We start from the raw sequence: 23,501 nt of genomic DNA on the forward strand, positions 1-23,501 counted from the left end.
AACATATCAATGTTTATAAAAATCTTTTGGCGGTTCAGTACTTTAGTTCATTGTAACCGTTTTTCTTTTATTGTAACCGCTTTTATTGGGTTGGAACGGATAAAATAGGTAAAATGAGAATAGGGGGTAGGAAAAAGAAAAGTTGTTCGTTATATCCTGCGTGCGTTATAGACGTATTCGTCTGTAAAATTTTTATTAAAGCCTACTTTTAAATATCATATATTTAAATATTTGAAACAGTGCTTAAATTCGTCGCTATCCGCTTCTGCTTTAAAGCGGGCCTGAAAATCGTAACAAATTGTAAAAAATTCTATTCGCGGGGTAACAGCTTTCGTTTGTAATAGTCGTGGTCGTTTTAAGATGTTGAATGTGTGTACAAATATTAAGAAAAATTCTTTGGAAACATAAAACTTTGTTCGCTATAAACGCAGTTTCTTATAACCGATGTTCGCTATATCCGAATTTTACGTTGTAATTCTTTGTTTTATCTTACTTTTGCATATAAAGCAATAAAAATGTATAAAAAGCCCACATATCCACCGCTATTAATTTTTGCCTCAAAAACAGGCCAAATTACCTATAGTGGAGTGGGCCGATTAATTCCGTATTGGAATCTCATCTAAGTCCGGTGAAAATTTCACGATGTGAACAGTATGGACCAAATCGGTTGCTCCCTTCAAGAGTTATCGTTCGTACAAATTTTCCGAACATTTTCGAACTTTTGTGGAGGAGGTACCGGAAGGAGTAGACCGATATAACCCATCTTAGAACTTAAACTAAGTTTGGACAATATATTACGAAAGCCAAATTTTGAAAGTCATATATTGAACCAAATATAAGTGGGGTCTAAATCCATTATTTCGATGAGGCACATTTTGCCCGTATGAAAGTGTATATACCCTCGTTACCATAAATGCTGAGGGTATAAAAAGGTGAAATTATTTTCAAGTAAATATTTTGAAACGTTAAAAACTACTAGTATCACTTAATTATGGAATATTCTCGCCGAATCGAGAAAAATATTCCTTTATGGACATAAATATGGGAAAACAAAATTGTGAAATTCGAGAAAGAGAACAAATTCCGCACGGAATTTTTATTCATGATTGCCCTTATAGATCGGTTTGAATATTGACTACATCTGTCCACTCCTTCGGGTATCTCTCACACATAATTCGGAAAAAGTGAAGAAGAAAAACTCCATCGGATCGTTTTGAAATTTTTTCAATATGTTGTCCTAGCTACTGCCTTTACAACGGTAATTTTTTTCGGAGTAAGTCCATACTTCCTGATATAATGGCCGAAAAACTCAGCCGCCAAGGCCTAGTGTGCAGAATAACTCTAAAACGTTTTTAAAAATTTCTTCCAAACTTAGTTAAAAGTAATTTAATATTTTGAGTTCTCTTTGAGTCAGAAGTTTGATTATTGAATTATTGATTCGGTATAGCCCCATATTACGGCACCTATAGAGGCTGAGGGTATATATCCGTCAGCACAGCTGACTTATACTTCCTTACTTGTTCTGTGAATCTTAGATAAAACTCGAATATGGTCTATATCGGTCCACTCTTACGGTAAAAGTTCAACAATTGTTTAAGTTAAATTTAGGTATGTTATTCTTGCAATGTATACCGAAGTAGCTCCTATGGTCCTGTTTAAAGCGATATGATGTTTTTCATGGGCAAGTCCATGATACGGTGGTTAACGCGCTATGCATCGAAAATAAATGACCCCCAAAATAAGATCTGCTTCCAACATTGACTATGCTGGCTAAATACAACTACTAAACAAAAGATCAACTATATGCAGGCTGCTTCATCTGGTAGTCTTTGTGCTCTTTGTAATAGAAAATTTGGTTTCACAACACTTCCTATTTCCTAACCCATTCAATTGTCAAACGGGTCGTATGCAGCTGGTCAAGCAAAACTTTTATTTTAACAAGAATAACAACTTTTGTTCAAAGGAAAAATATAAAAAATTTAAATAAACATTTATCCTGTAACCCATTGTGCAACTGCAGCTTATATGTTATATACATATGTACATATGTATGTATGTATGTATATGTGAATGTGTTTACATAAACTTGGTCCTTTTAACAATGTTGTTTGTATAACGAACAAATGTGAAATAAAATTTATTATTTTAACAACATTTTGTGGTAGGACAAGAGCTGCAAAAAAACGCACGGGAACAGGAAAAAATAACAAAATGCAATTAAAACAAAAATGCTGGGGACTAAAACTTTAGTGAAATGAAAAAAAAAACGAAATGAACTTTTTATTGCAAAATGTCATCCATTAATTAAGCGTCGTCGTCCAAGCACAACAAACGGACAATGGGGATGCGCGGATTCAGGCTACAACTACAAAATGCCACTACTACTGATGGCCATGATAAAAAACAAAAACGAGAAAATGAAAAAAACGTAACAACCAAATGAAAAACAAATATTCCAAGTATTTTATTTTGAAAATAAACAGAAACTAACACAAAAAAGTGGAAAAACACATTAAATGTCAACAATCTAAACAATAAAAACGAAACTAATGAAAACAAAGTTCCGACATTTATTGCTCGCTTACTGCTATTATTATTAAGTGTTAGTAGCTATTTTAAATGGGTTTTAAATTTTTACGTTTTTCTCTCTTCTCTTCTTTCCTTCTTCCTCGTTTTAGAGTGCCCAACTTTTGTCAACTACCACAGCGAAGGGACACAAGAGATGCTCTTAAATTTGTTAAGATGATAAACATGCAACAACAACAACCAGCTCATAGCCAGCATAATTGCCGCACCATTAACATCAACCAACAACAACAGCAGCAGCAACAACATCACAGACTGGAGAACCCCAGGCATTTGCTGTCACATCAGCCACAATATCCGCATCAACAGCAGCAGTATGAAGTAGTGCTACTGCAGCAACGGCAGCAGGATGCCACACAACATCTGCAACAACGACAACACACACATCAACATTTAAGACATACATCGTCGTCGTTGTCGTCATCGTCATTACCACTGTCACTGCCAACACCAACACGACCACCACCACTACCATCATCAACACCACAACGAAAGCCCCTGCATTTACAGCAACAAATAGCTGTTAATTTAAAACAAATTATAAATGCCCATTTAAATATCATCCGATGGCATTTCCTGGTGATATTTCTCCTCTGCAATTGTATAGGTGAGTAGTTATTGGTTCCACATTTTATTTTTTGTTGTTGGCTATTGTTGTGTTGACTGATGTTTGTGTTTGAGTTTTGCAAACAAATCATTGTTGTTTTTATGTTAAATAAATGAACGCTCGTTGTTTATTATTATTTTATTGAATTTGTTTCTCATATTTTTTATAATTTTTGTTGCAAAACTCCCACAGCGTTATTCACAGTTGTTTGTTTACATTTAAAATCAGCTTTGTGATATGTGTGGTTTTTGAGGCATTCTTAAATATTTTTAATTGATTAGAAATGAAAATAAAAATGTTCTAAACTGATTTGTAAAATTACAGTTAAATTTAAACGCGTAAAGAAATAAAAGTTAATTTCAGCCGTGCGGATCTTGTCATACCCTCCACTATGAATTATTAGTTTCCTTTATTTTTCGAAAATGCTTCGCTCCTCTGGGAACACCAAAAACAAACTAAAGCACATTTTTGTCAAAAATTCGGCTAAAAATAAACTGAAACATAGACCTATTTTAAAATTTTGGGGAGAAGTTTCTTGATCCATGAGAAATACAGTCATTTGTGTGAGAAAATTGAATTACAACCTTCAAAATATTGATTGGGGGCAACCAACGATTTAGAATTCTTCCTCAAGTTGTTCGGCTGTATGAGTGACTAAAAATTCATCTAAGGCAGCGTCGCCAAAGAATTTCCATCAATGTCTTAGTATGTGTGTAAGTGTTTTCATTCACTTACACTGCAAGTGAGAAAGAGAAGCAAATGCAAAAACAACTCAATGGGCGCCCTCACAATACTGTCTTTTCAAAGAAGTCCGTCTCTGATCTAAGGGGTTGTTCTGGACTCGTACATGCGTCGCTCGCATGTTGCTGCATGCTGCGTGAACACTAGGGTTATGACTTTTACACAACCTCGTATCCCTGTATCAAATTTTTATGAGTTTTCATATACGATAATATAAAATCTTAATTTTAAAAAAAGTTGACGCAGTTGACGCTTTGTTGACAAACTTTTGAAGTCACTATAAGTAGATATACCTATAACCGAAAATAAGCATTGCAGCCACATGATCAAAATTGTAATTGTAGTATTTTAGTTTATTTATTACACTGTGCAACAAAATTGAGGTGAAAGTCTGGGGCACGGAAAATTCCTCTTGGGGAAGAAAGCCCTTGGTGAGTATATTAAGAACCCCGAAGGACAGATCCGCCGTGAGTCGAACTTCCGCGTTATGGCGTGATGAAATTTTTGCTAAAGACCCTGTAAGCCTTCAGGAATTATCGTTATATCTTTGTTCAGTGTTGCTTTAGCTTATTTTTGAGATGACATGTCTTCAGTCAAATCGAATAATGATTATTTTCGTAGAGCACTTCAACCTTCTCACTCACTTCCTTCAATGTCCTTTTCGTCCTTTTTTTAAGAGCCGCTATAAAAGTATCACAAGATTACGTTTTTCAGCTCCGAAATGTTCTGCAAAAATGCCGCTAAGAAAATTTTAGGTGCGGCTCTCATTGATAACTAATCGATTTTGTCGCGTTTTCGTGGTCGTTTTGTGCATTTACCCTGCTTTTGTTCAGAAAAATACTACATTTTTGTTTTTTTTTTTTGTATATTCGTTACAGAACATACAAAAGCACAAAACACACCCAGCAAAAATGTGGTAAGCACATGTCATTACTTGATGCATTACCGAGTAATGAGTTCTCATTACACTCCGCATTATCAGGTAGTGCATATATAATGGTTTACACATAACTACTTACTTCCTTACTTACTAACTACTTACTAAGGAGTAAGTACGGTGGCACAGAGCTAGTGTGTCCGACTATAAATCCTAGGTTTGTGTGTTCAAAGCTCATCGTCGGCATGGGAGTTTTTTGTTGACAAAATTACGAAGAAATGTTGATGTACATGGGTGTTTTTAAACAACTGTTACTTTGTTTGGCTAAAAATCAGAAGTTCATGTGTTCGCCACCAGAAGGGAGCGGAAAAACGAAAAGGATGAAATCAAAACAAAAATAATTGGAGTGTTGAATTTGAATATAATTTCACCACAATTGTTCTAAAAATAGAACATACACTTTTTAGCTTTTTTTTGACTACTGGTAAGTGGTTTAATATGTAATTAAAAAACACATTTAAGGAAGTACTTCCTTCCTATGACATCCCCATGTAAAAATAATGACTTTTACGGTAAATCAGTAAGTAGTTACAACTGCAAAAATTTACTGAATAAAGTCATTATTTGGTAATGATTTTTTGCTGGGCATTTTTTCTGAGCAAACAGGGGTAAATGTAAAAAACAACTATCAAAACGCGACAAAATCGATTAGCTGTCAGTGAGAGCCGTACATAAAATTTGCTGATGGTATTTTTTTCCTGTGGTACTTTTATGAAATGAGGGTTAGAAAAAAGTACCAAAGGGCTTTGGGAAATTCAACCTATAAGTGTTCTAAAACTTACTAAATTTAGTACCCATTGTATATTTTCAACGGATATAGCTAAAATCTTGGAATTTGGTATGGAAATCAAGGTAGGGAAGTGGTGTTTATAAAAGGAAATGGCTTTGGAAATTCGTACTCATGTGTATGAAAAGTTCTAAATGGTACAAAATTTAGTACAATTTGGAGTTGGGTGAACGGATAGAGCTGGAAACCAAAAATTTGAAATTGAGATTACTGTTGAAGTGTAGGATTGAAATATGGGGGTAGTTTTAGAAATTCACACTTATGTCTACAAAAAGCACTAAATTTGGTACAATTTGGATTTGGTTGAACGGATAGAGATAGAATTAGCATTACTGTTACAGTTTAGAATTGGGTTATAGAGACAGCCTTTTAAAATTGGACTTGTGTGTACGGAAATGGTATTAAATTGGGTACAATTTGGATTTGGAATTAAGATTACTGTTGAAGTGTATGATTGAGATATGGATAAATTTGGTACAATTTGGATTTTGGTGAATGGATAGAGCCTGAATCGTGAAATTTGGAAATAGTATTACTGTTGCGTGGGGGATTAAGACAGATTTCGGAAATTCGTACTTATGTGTTCAAAAAGTACTAAATTTGGTACAATTTGGATATTGGTGAACGCATCGAGCTAAAATCCTGAAATATATAATTAGATTACTGTTGTAGTGGAGGACTGAGATAGTTATTGAAATTCATACTTTCGTACGAAAAGAATTAAATGGTTCCAAATGTGTGAATAAAGGTGGAATTCCAAATTTTTGTATTAGGATCTCTGTTTGTGTTTTTGAAATACATACAAATTCTGAAATTAGGTATGGAGGTCGCTAAGGACTGAATTATTGAGTTGGTATTGGAAATACGAAAAGTACAAAATAGTACTATATTTGGTGTTGGGTGAAGCTGGAATTATATAATTAGTGTGCGGAAAGTAAAAAAAGTGCAATAAATTTGGTATTGGGCTAAGGAATAGAAGGGGAATTCTGATTTACTATTTATTTGTAAGGTTCACTGTTAAAGGTGGTAGTACAATAAATGTACTAGAAGTATTTAATACCAGTAGCACTTGTATTGAGAATGTTTATGAAAATCCGCCTTTACAATGTATACCATGAATTTTTAAAATTGTACTTGATAGTGTACTATTGCTTTTAAGTTAACGCGATGGCGGTTTCTAAATAATGCACTGAAATCAAAAACGTTTCTTTTGAACAAAATTGTTCTTTTATTCTGAACGTTTTAAAACGTAAATCTATGCGACAATTTTTTTACAAGAACCCCCCACAAAAAGGTCTAAATTAACATATGTATGTAAAGAACAACTGTTATATAGGGGCGATGCGGAAGGGTGCGCATTAAGTAAAATTGTTTGAATAAAGGCTTTCTTCATTTTGATATCACAAATGCCGAAATTACAGATACTTCGGTTGGAAAATGTTGATAAAATGTTCAAATTACCCGTACCGTTCTAATAAAAAGTGGACTGGAATTTACAATGTGGCTCGCTGTTGATGTGTAGCTGTGTGATTTTTGGAAATTGGAACTAAAGGTATAAGAACAGTACTTAAATAAAATTAAATATTGATTTAAAAAGGTATTAGTATATCAAAATTTTCAGTATCCACCATTTTCATATTCAATATTGGTTATTTGTAGATTATTCCCTTTACGCTTACGAAGTAGCGGGCATTTTGCTAGTATTCTATAATAGGCAAAAGGTGATTCATTAGTGCAAAACGGAACAATTTTTTCAAAAAAAAAAATGTATGCGGATAGAGCCGCAGCCTTAAGGCTAGAAAGGTTATATACACTTTGATACGACCAAAAATGTGCCTCATCGAAATAACGGTTTTAGACCCCAAGTATGTTCGTTTCAGAAAATTTGGAGTCGATTTAACCATGTGCGTCCGTTTGTGTGTCCATGTGTGTCTGTTTGTCTGTCTGTCCGTCTGTCTGTCTGGTTGGTGCGCACGATAACTCAAATTTGGGCATGGTAATATTTCCAAACTTAGTTTAAGTTCGAAGATAGGCCATATCGGTCCACTCCTTCCTGTACCTCCATCACAAAAAAATCAAGATTTTCCTCTAAAATGGTGTTAACGAAGGGAGCAAATGATTTGGTCCAAACTTCGCACATCGTATTATTCCTTGCACCCGCACAAAATTCGAATAAAGTGAAGTTAAAAGCTCCGTTCTGAAATTTTTTTCAGTAGGTCGTCCTTGCGCCTCCCCTTACGACGGTACACTTTTTTCTTCTGCAAGTACATACATCATAAGATATTGACCTAAAAGCTCCAAGATACTCTGACGGAACCAACCAAAATGGCAAATCCGCAAGATAATTCTCGTAGGGAGTTTCTGATTGGTGCAGACTTTGCACAACGTATTATTTCATCCAGTCATGTATCAGGTTGGTCCACTCCTTCGGGTACCTCCCTAGAAAAAAGTGAAGTTTAATATCTCCTCTCGCATCGTTTTGATTCCTTTTTCAATAAGTTGTTCTAGCGGTCTCATTTATTTCTGAAGTAAGTCAATACATCCTGGGATAATGGCCCAAAATCTTCAAAACCCTGCCGGCACATACTAAAATTGCTATTGTTCAAGAGAACTCTAAAACTAAATTAATATTTCGAGACCGCCCATTACTGTACCTACAGCTTTCAAAGCAAACTTTTGATTCATAACCAATATATTTTATATACGGCATAATTATTGTGTTTGGTTTTCCTTTTGGTTGCTCAGCGGCTTTTTTACTTGTTTAATTTTTTTTTTTAATGTAGATTTTGCGTGACCTTTTTATGTATAAAAAAAATAAACAAAATGTTAGTAATTAATTAGTCCAGCAAAAATTTACATGCATGTAGGAGGAAATGACAAAAATTCCCACAAAGCTGAATTTTGATGGAAAGGGTTTGTCATTAGAAGAAATGTCCTAAAGTCGACATTTATCCCAAGTGCGCAAACAAACTTATTCAGGGTTTTTGGGGACCTTATTCAATTTTCTTAATTTTTTTTTCAGAAAGGGTAAGACCTATCAGAAACCGGCTAAACCAGAAGTTGCAGGCTTAAAATTGTCTACATGAATGGGCCTTATGACTTTTCAATAGGAATCACCATTCGGAATCACCTTTCGGGTCGAATAACTGGCTAACCGGATCCGTTGCCAATGAAAATTATACATTTTTTAATTATACGACTTATAAAATATTGAATTATTTTCTCCAGTTGTGGCATGTGCCACCATTAAAAAAGACTATGCAAAATATCCATCACAGTAGAAAGTTTTGTTCAATATTGCTGTTACCGTTAGTTAACTTCTGACCCTTGCCATGACCCTTCCGTATGACCCCTTACTCCGCCGAGGAAGTACGTATGACTAATATCATTGTTAAACATTTTGTTTAAAGATTTTTTACAAGTATTATAAAACTTTTCATTTTCTTACTTTTGAAGCAATAAAGTAAATCATAATTTTACTAAAAAAATTGTTTAAATCAAATTTTCAAAAATACTTTTAACGATCCACTTGTCAATATGTACCATGCGTTTTAAGCACTTGTTTAAAACAAGTTAAAATAAATAATAACTTTATAACAAAACTGACTGTGTCCTCCTAAACCACACATACCACTCAAAACATATCCATAATCAATATTTGTATTGCATTCCAAATCATTTATTTTTAGAAAAGAAAAGAAAAAAAAAAACAAATGCTTTTACTTATAATATTTAACACATTTTGTTCTTGTTGTTATCAAACCTCAAAAAATGTATGAAATCAAAGATTTTTGCATTTCCAACAAAATTTACTCTCAAATCTCACCGTACTCAACACGACACGGTTATATGGGACCTCATTCAATGGCATCCTCCACATCGTCGTCATCATCATCGTCGTCGGCTACATCATTATCGGCAACATTTGCACAACAACAATCGGCTGCAGTCAGTGCATTCGAACCGGATTTTGTAATACCATTGGAAAATGTGACGGTGGCCCAAGGACGTGATGCCACCTTCACGTGTGTTGTCAATAATTTGGGAGGTCACAGGGTGAGTGGAGATTCTTCAACACCGGCCAAGGTATGTAAACGGTTTTAAAATAAGAAAGCGTTGTATTTTATTATGTTTTCAAATATTTTTTATTTGATTTTTTTTTACTTAAATTACCTTGAATTTCTATTTATCTTCACCACAAAAAGAAGCCAAAAGCACCACTGCACCAAAAAAAAAGAACAATTAAAAAATACTTTCTTTTATCAAAGTAGAACAGAATTTCACCTGAAAAAAGCAACAACAATACGTTATTCACAGAAATATGTTCTAAGAAAATTTATTTCAAGCACAAAATTGCACCACCCAGCAACAATGCACTTTTTGAGTTTTTCTTCTTCCTTTTTTTTTCTTTTCTTCTTCTTTAACTTTTCTTTTAAAAGAAAATATTTTCACAATAAATTCTATTTTCTTTTATGCAAACATTTTCAATTGGCTTTGAAAGCACACAAATAATATATCATCTACCAGCACAGCGGGATAAAAATGAGATTTTTTTTATTTTTTTCTTTCAAGAATTTCAAGAAAATCCTTTTCATCCAAGATATAAGAGTATGTCTATTTCCAAGAAATAAGAGAGGATATTTAACCTCATCCATAAGCAATGGGATCATTGACAAGCTTTTGAGATATTTTTATGTTACAATTTCATTATAAAAAAAATAAATTTGTATGCCCCCAATTCACCTCTAAAGAAGTTCTTTTAATTTTCACAACAATTAGCCTTTTATAAAATATTTCAATCACAAATTGCTGCCGCACTGGTCCAACTCAAAAGTTGGAAATTTTAGTGTGCTAAAAGTAAGAGCATAGAATTCAACTTATTGCCAATGGAAAGCTTAATATATTTAATATTAATTTTATTTTTCATTTGAAGCCAATATTATTAATTTTTCTTTCATCATTGCTGCGGCTATAGATAAATCATAGTCGTACATTTTTATTTAATTTTTTCACAATATTTTTTTTTTTTTTTTTTTTTTTGTTATTTAACATAATAATTTTTTATATATGTAGCCTCTTGTTTCTCACTTGTTTTTCCACTATACAAAAAAACAAACAATTCTATGGCATATTTATTAGCAACATTATGGAGACAGACAAAAGTGGCAAGCCATAAAATAAAAAAAACAACAAAAGCAATACATCGACATGTCCGCCATTTCACTTTTTCTCCGTTTATTAATTAAATAATTAATTGAATGTCATTAAAATATTCATCATAAAATTTATTGTGGTTCTCCACAATAATGCGGATATGTTGGCTTTGCAAAATCATGGTCATAATAATACTAATGTGTAAGCATATAATAGTGATAAATTGTAGTATTTAAGAGAAGTTTTTGTTTTAAACTTACAATATTTATACCCTCAGCCTTTAGGCTAGAGAGTGTATATGGGCAAATTTTTGGAAAATATGAGATAGTTGAATCCAACTTTCAGGCTTTTATAACTCGCGAATTTTGGTTGTATATTATACAAATTAAATGCTTTTGGATAAAATGAAATGTTTTTAATTTAAAGTTAATTTATGTTAAACAAGTAAAGTAAAAGTAAAAGTTAATTTATGTTAAACAAGTAAAAAAGTATCAGTCGGCTTTGCCGACAGAGATATCAGCAAAAATGTCTAAAAACGTCTTTTCCATTTCAAAAAAAAAAAAAAATTGACACTACATTTATGATTATTGGTACATACTCGTAGATTAAGAAAAAAATCGTCATTCCAAATCTGTGTTCACACAAAAATATTGTACAGATATGGCCCAAATTTGAACATAAACTAACTTTCGACAATATTTAGAGATCCAAAGTTAGGACCAAATCGGTTGCTACGTCTATGAGAAATCGCGCGTACCATTTTAGCTAATATTTTCGAACTTTTGTGGGGGAGGTATCGGAAGGAGTCGACCTATAAGCACCACCTTCGAATTTCATATAATATTCTAAGAAATATTATAATATCCAAAGTGTGGACGAACGCAGTATTCGGTTCGAGTACTCCAGTCACTACATATCTTCCCATAGGAGTTTTTTACAACTTTCGGGCTGTTTTCTCAAGGAGTATGGAGTAATTGAGTCAGCGAATGCAAGTTACTTCAACAAAAAACAAAGTGATTCGAGAGCAGAGGCTGGATTCTTGTTCTATGAAAATATGAAATGAAATATATTTCCATTATGATTTTTTTATTTGACAGGTTTTTCCTTTATAAAAGTTTTCATTTCACATTTTCATAGAAACAGAATTGAGCCCCAGGCCCTAAACTGAATTTATCCAATATTTTGTGTGGAAGGTACCCGAAGGAGTGGAAAACTATAGTCTATATTCGAATCTGATCTTTATCTGGTAGATATATTAGGATGTGTAAAGTATGGACCAAATCGGTCACTCCCTTATTATCGTGCTCACAACTTTCCCGAACATTTTTGAACTTTTGTGGGAAAGGTACCTAGAGGAGTGGACCGATATGGCTTATCTTCGAACTTAAACTAAGGCTGCACAAAATATTACGAAGGCCACATTTTGACCGAATCGGCAGGTACGTTCGAGTGTTATCTTGCGCTCCAACCAATACACACGGTGTCATAGGGTTTTTTTGTACCTTTCAGGCTATTTCCTCAGGAGGTATGGACTTGCCCCTGAAGAAACTTACACCGTTATATGGAGGGCAGTGAATGCAAGTTGCTACAACAAAAATCAAAGCGATTCGAGAGCAGGTCCTAAACTGAACTCTTCCGAAATTTTGTGTGGATGGTACCCGAAGAGTGGACCGATTGAGTCCATATTGGAACCTCATCTAAGTCTGGTAGAATTTTCACGATGGGCAAAGTATGGGCACAAATTTTCCAAACATTTTCGAACTTTTGTGGACCTGTATAACCGATCTTCGGACTTAAACTAAGTTTCGACAAAAAAATAATTCCTTACTTACTTAGCTGGCCCATTACAGAACATTTTTTCCATAGACCGAACTAAGAAAAGATCTCCAATTCTCTCTGTTTAGTGATTCGCTTTCTATCTCTTCATCCACTTGTTTGCGCCATCTATTCTTTGACCTGCCAATTCTGCGTGCACCGACATGTGGATCGAATTTATACGCCTTTTTGGCGGGTTCACCATCGCTCATTCTTATTATATGGCCTAGCCAACGCAATCCCTGCATCTCGATACGTTTAACTATATTGATGTCGTTTTATAGCAGATACAGCTCGTGTTTCATACGACGTGGATATTCACCGTCAACGCAGATCGGTCCGTAGATTTTTATCCTTATCTGCTTGCGCAAGCACCCAGGCTTCGGAACCATACATCAGCACGGGTAGTATCAGTGTTTTGTAAAGCGTTATTTTTGTTTGACGAGATGTGGATTTGTTCTAAAGCTGCTTACTTAAGACAAAGTAGCCTCTGTTGGCCAATACAATTCTTCTTTTTATTTCACAACTGATGTCGTTTGTTGTGTTTACGGCACTGTCGATGTATACGAAGTCGTTTACTACCTCAAAATTATAGGTACCAACTTCAACAGTTGGTCCAATCTCAATGGACGTATTGCGCGTCGACACCATCAGCTTGGTCTTCTCGCCTTTTACTGCCAGACCCTCTTTAGGAGATTCTCCTACGACCTTCATAAAGGTATCGGTTACTTCTTTTACTGATCGTCCCATGATGTCTATATCATCAGCATAAGTAAGTAACATGTAGCTATTGGTGTAGATTGTGCCACTTCTTTTGACGTTTGCCTCTCGTATAACCTTTTCTAGCAGGATTTTGAAAAGATCACACGAAAGGCTATCCCCTTGCCTAAAACCTCTTCTGGTACAAAACTCTTCGGAGAGGATCTTTCTTATTTTAACTGAAGATCTTGTGTCAGTTAGAGTCATTTTACAAAGCCGAATGAACTTTGCGGGGGTACCAAATTCAGACATGCTTTGGAATACCTTTGAACGCAGCGGGCTGTCGAAGGCTGCTTTATAATCGACAAAAAGGTGGTAGGTGACGATCTGCATATCTTGGGTCTTCTCCAGGATTTGCCGCAGATTAATATCTGGTCAAAGGTGGACTTGCTAGGTCTAAAGCCGCATTGGTATGATCCAATTATTTCGTTGACCATGGGCTTTAGTCGTTCGCACAATATCCCTGAGCATAAAGTCTTATCTCCTTTCTTATGGACGGGACACAGGATGCTCAGGTTCCAATCTTCGGGTACGCGTTCTTCCTGCCAGATGGAGCTAACTGGCTGATGCTTACACCTTATCAGCGTGTTGCCTCCGTTTTTAAACAGCTCGGCTGGTAGGCCATCAGCTCCTGCTGCCTTATTATTCTTCAGCCGGTATATTACTGTCTTTACCTCATCTTGGCCGGGTGGTATACATACAATACCATCTTCTGGGATTTGATCTGTGATATCTTCGTCGACTTCGCTACTATTGGATAACAACAGTTTGGAAAAATGCTCTTTCCATATCCTTAGCACACTATCTGTATCAGTTACCTTGATGGTCTCTACAGTAGGATGTGCCAGTTCCAAAGCCATCAGTTTGATGTTTCTCTCTTTGGTAGAATTTTCGGACTTCATTCTGTTCCTGTACATCTCGATATGTTCACACTCCCGCTTTTCCACATCTTTCTCTTTTTCCTGCTTAAAAGACGTTTCTCCTCTCTCCTTTTCTCACGATACCTCTCTAGTGCGCTACGCGTTGCTACTGATTGTAAAGCAGGGGTGAGCACGCCTGTGTGCTAGCACATATGCAAATTGTGAAAACGTACTCTTAATTTTTGTGAACCATGAATAATTAAACATTTATGCAATTTTTTTATTTATATATTTTAATAATTTGCATTGTGGATGATTTTAAACACCAATAATGTTTAAAAAATGTTGAAATAAGTAATGAAACATCAAGAAAAATTAAATATTAATTCTCCCTTAAATTTGCCTCTCTCTCCAATTTGCTCAGCCCTGTTGTAAAGTATCCCTATATGCCGCATTTTTCTCTTTGGTAGCAGCAAGACACTCCTGGTCATACCATGAACTCCTTTGTGGAGGTCTCTGGAATTCAAGTATGGATTTTGCGGCTGCTTGCATGGAGTGGGCAATGTTTGGCCATTGTCCTTATATATCATCGGGACGAGGAGTGCTTTGATTAAGCAATTAGGCCAGTTGAGTAGAATATCCTGTGACTATCTGTTGTGATTGCAGCTTACCGATATCCAACTTCCGTGTTGTGTCTGTTCGCACTTTGTTTGCTACGTTTAATCTGGTACGTACCTTTGCTCCTCGGAACGAGCGCACATCCAACACGCTCGATGAATGTCTTCCATCTATCACAACGTGATCAATTTGATTTTTTGTTCTTTGATCTGGCGACAGCCAGGTGCCCTTATGAATATCGATATGCTTAAATTTGGTACTGCTAACTACCATGTTTCTTGCAGCTGCAAAGTCTATCAGCCTCATACCATTGTCAGATGTTTCACTGTGAAGACTGCATTTCCCGTCTGTTGGGCCTTTCCAATTTTGACATTAAAATCGCCTAGTATAATTTTAATGTCATGGGCAGGACAACGGTGATATGTTTCTTCTAAGCGCTCATAAAATATATATTTGGTCTGTTCGTCCTTGTCTTCAGTGGGAGCATGAGCGCAAATAAAGCTGATGTTGAAGAATTTTGCTTTTAATCGAATTGCAGCGAGTCTTTCATTCACTAGGGTGAAGTGGAGACCAGATGTTTTAACCTCCGACCAACTACAAATCCGCAAGCAAACTCATGCTTTATGTCATGGCAGCTATAATACAGTGCGTCACCTTTAGGTGTTGTTGTGACGCCTTTCCCGTTCCATCGTATTTCCTGTATGGCAGTAATGTCGGCCTAGTACTTTTCAAGTATATCTGTCAATGCGTAAACTGCACCTTCTCTATAAACAGTGCGAACATTCCAGGTGTAGATTTGCAGATCATGGTCCTTAAAACGTTTGCGGGGTTCGTCAACTTTAGAGGGGTATGTTTTTCTTTTCTTTCGTTTTTTCATTGTAGGCTGTTTTTTCTAGGAGAGGGTAACTAACCCGACGCCCAAACCCAAGTTTTTAACGTTCTTATGGGTGAACTCGAGGCACATGTTAGTTCACTACCTTTAACGGGTGTTAAAGGCAGTTCCCCAGGTGACACCACGGGGAGGTCAGTGTACACTTGAGATGAAAGAGGGACCAAGATAAATCCTGGGCTTTGACATTTTAAAGCCGGTCAAGCCGTTGCTTGGTATCTTCCATCCCCTACGTCACCCAATTGAAATATCTACCAAAATTAAAATATCCGCCAAATGACAGCAACTTATTGCTATTGCAATTAAAGTAATTTTGACAAAAAACCGGGCGTAGCTACTTGGTTGCATTTCACCAGTCTTTCATAACCTGTTCTACCTTTCTTCATTGGACCATTTGTAGAACATAAAAGCTAAATCGGTGACGATAACCCATTTTTCTTCATGGCAATACAGTACTGCATACTGTCTTTTTTTTAAATTGTTGACACTGGCGTAAAGCTACAACAACAAATCTTGCTTATTTACATTAATATCGTAATTATAAAATTTAGCTCTATATGCTTAGAGGAATGTGAGTCTTCAAAAAAGTTGTAAAAGTTCTTTTAACTTGTTTTCCACAAAACAGCTGTGTATCAATATTCTATTTGTGACTACCAATTACATATATACTTTTCCATTGAATCGTTTGATTATTTTAAAATTATGGTATTAAGTGATAACAACAATTATAACATATTATTTAATTCTATAAATCCTAATCTCAGCGACAAAAACAAAGAGGTAGACTGCGATACAAAACATTCAATTACCTTCAATTAATTTGGGTTAAATTAAATTTAAATAATTCTTTTATCGTCCAACAATCAGGAGCAGCAGCAGCTACTACAACAAAAATATTAAGCTTAAAGTATTGAAACTGTCAAAATTTGCAAGCGGATGTGTTAGTACAACAATCAGCATATTTATGTTTTTGAAACAGAACACACATACACACACGTCCATACACAACTGTATGCATAAATACATTGTTCCTTTGAAATTATTTACGCACTAGGGCAAATTGCAACTTGCATATACGCACATACACAGAGTACAATATAAATATTTTGATAATTATAAAGTTTCAAACAAAACTTTGGTTATTTCCTTTGATTAGCAGGGGTGATGGTAGGGGAGATGGGTGTGCAAAGTGACATGTTTTATGAGAGAGGAAGTGTAGTTTCAACATTGGCAGTGGTCCATGTAAAAATTGTACACAATAAAAATTAACATAACCATAAACTTTGGGTTACACAAACAAACAGACACACAATTATTTCGAAACATTTTTGCATATCGAGACTTGATATGGGGCACTACATAGACATTTTTCATACACAAAATTAAAAAATATTAAAATTTATTTTGAAATATTAGTGATATATTTAAATTATAATACAGGGCTGACCTAAAAAGCTTTCATGACTTATAGGACCCTTTGTACTACTTCTCTTTATACAAATATTTCATAGAATGACCTTTCAAAATCTCAGCCTTTTTTAATATCGTCATCATAAATGCCTGAAGTTGTATATCCAAAAAAAAGTAAGACTAAAATAATACACGCTCTTGCAAAATTTCAAGCTTCTACGTTAAAAAATAACGATCCTCTTCAAGAAAAGGCATTTCGGAAAATGGTATAACATTGCAGATTTTGTTATAATGACGGACCCTAAAACCGAGCGTTTCGGCGTTTTGGTTTCATTACTTACTCCCATTCGTATATGATTAATAATATCGCCTTCATAAGATTATTATTCCATAAAAAAGTTTTTCATTTTATAACGTTTTTTGCTTCTCCTGTACAATTATTATTTTGTTAGTTACAACTTTGGGCATTTTTGGTGACAATATACACAAAACATTGAAGTTTTAAGCCAAATATTAAAATGCGTATGGCTTAGAAAGCCGAAATGAATAGAACAGACACACCACATAATATAGAAAGACTAACAAATGGCCCGGTGCTGCATCAAACACACACATATTCTGTATGTACGTTACAAACGTTTTTATACGCATATGTCAGTGTATAGTTGTGTAAATACAACTACTTGACTGCATAAATGAATGGATGAACGAATGCAAGGAAATGCAAAGGCATTAAATTATCATTTTAGATTGGTAGAGTTAACAAAACTCACACATCTACGAAATCACATTTTGAAGCCAGAGAGAGAAGTAAACATTGCAAAATTTTAAAATTCTTACAAATATACATACATATGTACTGTTGTTTAGAGTGTCACCGACGTTTATGGCAAGTAAGAGTCTGTGTGTGTGTGCGCCAGAGTGTAAATGGTCGAAGCAAATGCAAAATTAAGTTGAGCAACAATTCAAATTGTACAATTGAAAAGGACATGTTATGAAAACAGAAGTCCTGTGCATTAAGTAAAGGGTGTAGTATAAAAAGATGATTCAGAAAAGTAGAAAAAAGTAAAACAAGTAAAAAAGTATCAGTCGGCATTGCCGACAGAAATATACCTTCAGAGTGAATTTACACATTCATCTATTAACAATGTGCAATTTAATACCAGCTACGCAATCGAAATCCTTTTTAAGGGGATTTCAGATTTTGTGGCTTTTTTTGGACGTATGAACATGTCGACAAAAATATATTTAGATCAAAGCTCAAGAGTGTTGCGGAGGAGGTACCTGAAGGAATACATCGGCAAAGTCCATTTTGAAAGTGGATCTTATTTTGGGAGTTATTTATTTTCGATAGATAGCACGCCCTCCCGCCCTCATTTCAGTCAGTCAACCTGCTCAGTTCCTCCAAAAATTCTTTAAAAATTCACGTTTATTGCCCTGTTCAGTTCCTTCAAAAATTCTTTAAAAATTCACGTTTATTGCCCTGTTCAGTTCCTCCAAAAATTCTTTAAAAATTCACGTTTATTGCCCTGTTCAGTTCCTCAAAAAATTCTTTAAAAAAACCACGTTTATTGCCCTGTTCAGTTCCTCCATTTTTTTATACCACGTTAATTGCCGTGTTCAATTCCTCCAAAAATTCTTTAAAAAAATTCCACGTTTATTGCCCTGTACAGTTCTTCTTATTTTTTTTTTTTTAAACCACGTTAATTGTACTGTTCAGTTCCTGCAAAAATTCTTTAAAAAAATCCACGTTTATTGCTCTGTACAGTTCGTCCAATTTTTTTAACCACGTTCATTGTCCTGTCCAGTTTCTGCAAAAATTCTTAAAAAAAATCCACGTTTATTGCCCTGTACAGTACCTTCAAAAATTCTTTAAAAAATCGACCTGTATTGCCTTGTTCAGTTTCTCCAAAAATTCTTTAAAAAATCCAAGTTTATTGCCCTGTTCAGTTCCTCCAAAAATTGCACTGTTCAGTTCTTCCGAAAATTCTTTAAAAATCAAGGTTTACTGCCCTGTTCAGTTCTTCCAAAAATTCATTAAAAAAAAAAACACGTCTATTGCCCTGATCAGTTCTTCCAAAAATTCTTAAAAAATCCAAGTTTATTGCCCTATTCATTTCATCCAAAAGTTCTTTAAAAAATCCACGTTTATTGCCCTGTTCAGTTCCTCCAAAAATTTTTAAAAAATCCAAGTTTATTGCCCTATTCAGTTCATCCAAAAGTTCTTTAAAAAATCCACGTTTATTGCCCTGTTCAGTTCCTCCAAAAATTCTTTAAAAAATTCACGTTTATTGCCCTGCTCAGTTCCTCCAAAAATTCTATAAAAAATCCACGATTATTGCCCTGTTCAGTTCCTCCATTTTTTTTTTTTTTTTTAAATCCACGTATATTGCCCTGTACAGTTCCTCCAAAAATTCTTTAAAAAAATCCACGTTTATTGCCCTGTTCAGTTCCTCCAAAAATTCTTTAAAAAAATCCACGTTTATTGCCCTGTTCAGTTCCTCCAAAAATTCTTTGAGGATTCCATTCTTATTGCACTGCTAAATTCTTCCAAAAGTTCTTAAAAAATCCACATTTACTGCCCTGTTCAGTTCTTCCAAACATTCTTTAAAAAAATCCACGTATATTGCCCTGTTCAGTTCCTCCAAAAATTCTTTAAAAAAATCCACGTTTACTGTCTTGTTCAGTTCCTCCACATTTTTTTTTTAAATCCACAATCCAGTGCTAGGATGCATGGAATTTGCCACGAAAAACATATAAACAGGACCACAAGGAGTAATATCAATATACATTTCCAAATGATTTTCGCACAGACCATAAATTGCTCTTAACCAAAAATACCGATATAGTCCATATTCCAACTTTATTTAAGATTCGCAGAAATATGACCATGTGCAAAGTATGGACAAACTCGGTTGATGCTTCGAGAGTTTTGAGCTTTTGTAGCTTAAGGAGGTGGCGGATATGGTTCATCTCCCTGGATAAACTAAGTTTAGGCAAAGTATTACAAATGCCAAATTTTTTACCAAATCGGTTCAATCATTCGAGAGTCATCGTGCGCTCCAACCACTACACATGGTACCATACGATTTTTTAACACCTTTAGGGTACCGTCGTAATGGGGGCAGTGAATAAAAGACGTTCCAAAAAGAATCAAAACGATTCGATAGCATCTCTTAAACTTCACTTTTCAGAAGTTTTGCTTGGGTGGTACTCGAGGAATATAGTCCAAATTTGAACTTGATCTATGTTTTGTAGAAATATTACGATGTGCAAATTATGGACAAAATCGGATACTGCCCTCGAGAGTTATCGTGCACACAATTTTAGAGACATTTTTGAACTATTGTGATGGAGGTACCCCAAGCAGTGTACCGATATAGTACATATTTGGAACTGATCTATGTGTCGCAGAAATATTACGATGTGAAAATTATGAGGTATCTTCCACACAATTTTAGCAAAAAGTTTTGAAGTTTTGTGGGGGAGGTACCAAAGGAGTGGACCGATATGGCCTATCTTCGAACCAACATTTACATATAGTCTTTATATCCACGATGCGCCTTAACTAATTTTAAATGAAAGGTGCTTAGAACTGGGAAGTTTTTGCGGATTCTGAAACTACAATGTTCACAGATGAGAAAAATCGAAAAGGAACAAAGTTGTCGGCCGGATTTTCAAATAAATCGCTGTCAAAGTTTACATTTGTAGGGCTTGTTTAGGTTTTCACGGTTTTGCTTGGAAACCGCAACTCCTATCGAAATTGGATTAGAGCAAAAGTTGTAGCTGTGAAAATTCTTTACCAGATTGACCTTAATGGTATTTTCGTAGGTTTTACCATTTTTGGGATATAGAAGTTCAAAACAATGTCATGCAGGGTGCACCTTAACTTTAAGTGAAAACCGCTTTCACCTGGAAAGTTTTTGCGGATTCTGAAACAGCAATGTTCATTACTTACTTACTTAGCTGGCCCATTACAGAATATTTGTTCCATAGACCGAACTAAGAAAAGATCGCTTCGCTTCGCATTTCGGAATACCGCGCCTTGTCATCTCTTCATCCACTTGTTGGCGCCATCTATTCTCTGGCCTCCCAATTCTGCGTGCACCACCATGTGGCTTGAATTTATACGCCTTTTTAGCGGGTTCATTATCACTCATTCTTATTATATGGCCTAACCAACGCAATCGCTGCATCTCGATACTACTTAAACGTATCGAGATGCAGCGATTGCGTTGGTTGATCTCGTTGTATAGCAGATACAGCTCGTGGTTCATGAGACGTCGATATTCACCGTCAAAGTAGATTGGTCCGTAGGTCTTTCGAAGAATTTTTCTCTCAAGCACACCAAGCACTGCCATGTCTGCTTGCGCAAGTACCCAGGCTTCGGAGCAATACATCAGCACGGGTAGTATCAGTGTTTTGTAGAGCGTTATTTTTGTTTGACGAGATGTGGCTTTGTTTTTAAACTGCTTACTTAAACCAAAGTAGCATCTGTTGGTCAATACAACTCTTCGTTTTATTTCACAACTGATGTCGTTTGTTGTGTTTACGGAGTTGCTGAGGTAGACGAAGTCTTTTACTACCTCAAAATTATAGGAACCAACTTCCACAGTTGGTCCGAGATCAATGGACGCATTGCGCGTCGACACCATCAACTTGGTCTTCTCACCGTTTACCGCCAGACCCACTTTAGCAGATTCGCCTTCGACATTCATAAATGTATCAGTTACTTCGTTTATTGATCGTCCCATGATGTCTATATCATCAGCATAGGCAAGTAACATATGGCTAGTGGTGTAGATTGTGCCACTTTTTTGACGTTTGCCTATCGTATAACCTCGTGCCAGTTAAAGTCAGTTTACAAAGCCCGATGAGCTTTGCGGGGATACCAAATTCAGACATGGCTTGGAATACCTTTGAACGCAGCGGGCTGTCGAAGGCTGCTTTATAATCGACAAAAAGGTGGTAAGTGTCGATCTGCATCTCTTAGGTCTTCTCCAGGATTTGCCGCCATCAGCTCCTGCTGCCTTATTATTCTTCAGCCGGTTTATTGCTATCTTTACCTGATCTTGGCCGGGTGGTATACATTCAATACCATCTTCTAGGATTGGGTCTGTGGTATCTTCGCCGTCTTAGCAGCTATTGGATACCAACAGTTTTGAAAAATGTTCTTTCCATATGCTGAGCACACTATCTATATCAGTTACCAAATTACCTTGCTGGTCTCTACAGGAGGATGTTCCTGTACCAAAGCCATCAGTTTGATGCTTGAATTTTCGGACTTCATTCTGGTTACAGCACATTTCGATATGTTCACACTCCCGCTTTTCCATCTCCCACTTTCTCCTGTGGAAAACACGTTTCTCCTCTCTCCTTTTCTCCCGATACCTCTCTCGTGCTACGCGTTGCTACGGATTGTAGAGTAGCTCTATATGCTGCATTTTTCTCTGCGGTAGCAGCTTGACATTCCTGATCATACCATGGATTCCTTGGTGGAGGTCTCTGGTAACCAAGTACTGATTTTTCGGCTGTTTGCATGGAGTGGGCAATGTTTTGTCATTGTCCTGATATGTTATCGGGACGAGGAGTGCTTTGATTAAGCAGTTGGGCCAGTTGAGTGGAGTATGCTGTGGCTATCGACTATCTTATAAACAATAGGAAGCACACTTATACCCCTGTAATTTGAGCACACAGTATTATCTCAGGTTACACTCGTCGGGTACCCGTTCTTCCTGCTAACTAGGTGATGCATACACCTTATCAGTGTGTCGCCTTTGGTTTTGAATATTTCGGCTGGTAGGCCATCGCACAATGTCGCGAGTTCATATTAACTGTGGCCAAAAATAGAAGGAGTTGTCGTAGGTGCATCAATTTTGGTACACGTACCTATTATTGACTTACAATCTTCAGGACAAAAAATTGGGTTGGTCGGTCCACGTTTTGATATAGCCCCCATAGAACCGTACCTCCCGATTTTCGGTATTTTTAATGTTTTAGACACAATGACCAACCGAAAGTATTCAAATTTTGTGGTTAGTCTTCGGCAGAGGTATCAAACAATCCAACAGAGAATTGCGGGCTTAGGTCCACGTTTTGATATAGCTCCCATACAACGGTACCTCTCGATTATCGGTATTTTGAAGATTTTAGCCTTATTATTACACCGAAATTGCTGATATTTGGTATTAAGTCTTCGTAGGGGGCATTATACCTTCACCTTGAAATTTGTCTGCATAGTTCCACGCTTTCATATAGCCCCCATAGGACGGTACCTCCCGATTTTCGGTATTTTGGAGGTTTTAGCCTGATTATCACACAGAAATGGCTGAAAATTG

General features: G+C 35.8%; 1 pseudogene; it reads left to right on the forward strand.

Annotated features, from left to right (window-relative positions):
- LOC141398444 (uncharacterized) overlaps positions 1–23,501 on the forward strand; it is a 266,339-nt pseudogene that overhangs the window by 136,701 nt on the left and 106,137 nt on the right.

Source organism: Musca autumnalis, unplaced genomic scaffold (assembly GCF_047663935.1).
Source record: "Musca autumnalis isolate F117 unplaced genomic scaffold, ASM4766393v1 scaffold_3, whole genome shotgun sequence".
In the NCBI taxonomy this organism is placed as follows: domain Eukaryota; kingdom Metazoa; phylum Arthropoda; class Insecta; order Diptera; family Muscidae; genus Musca; species Musca autumnalis.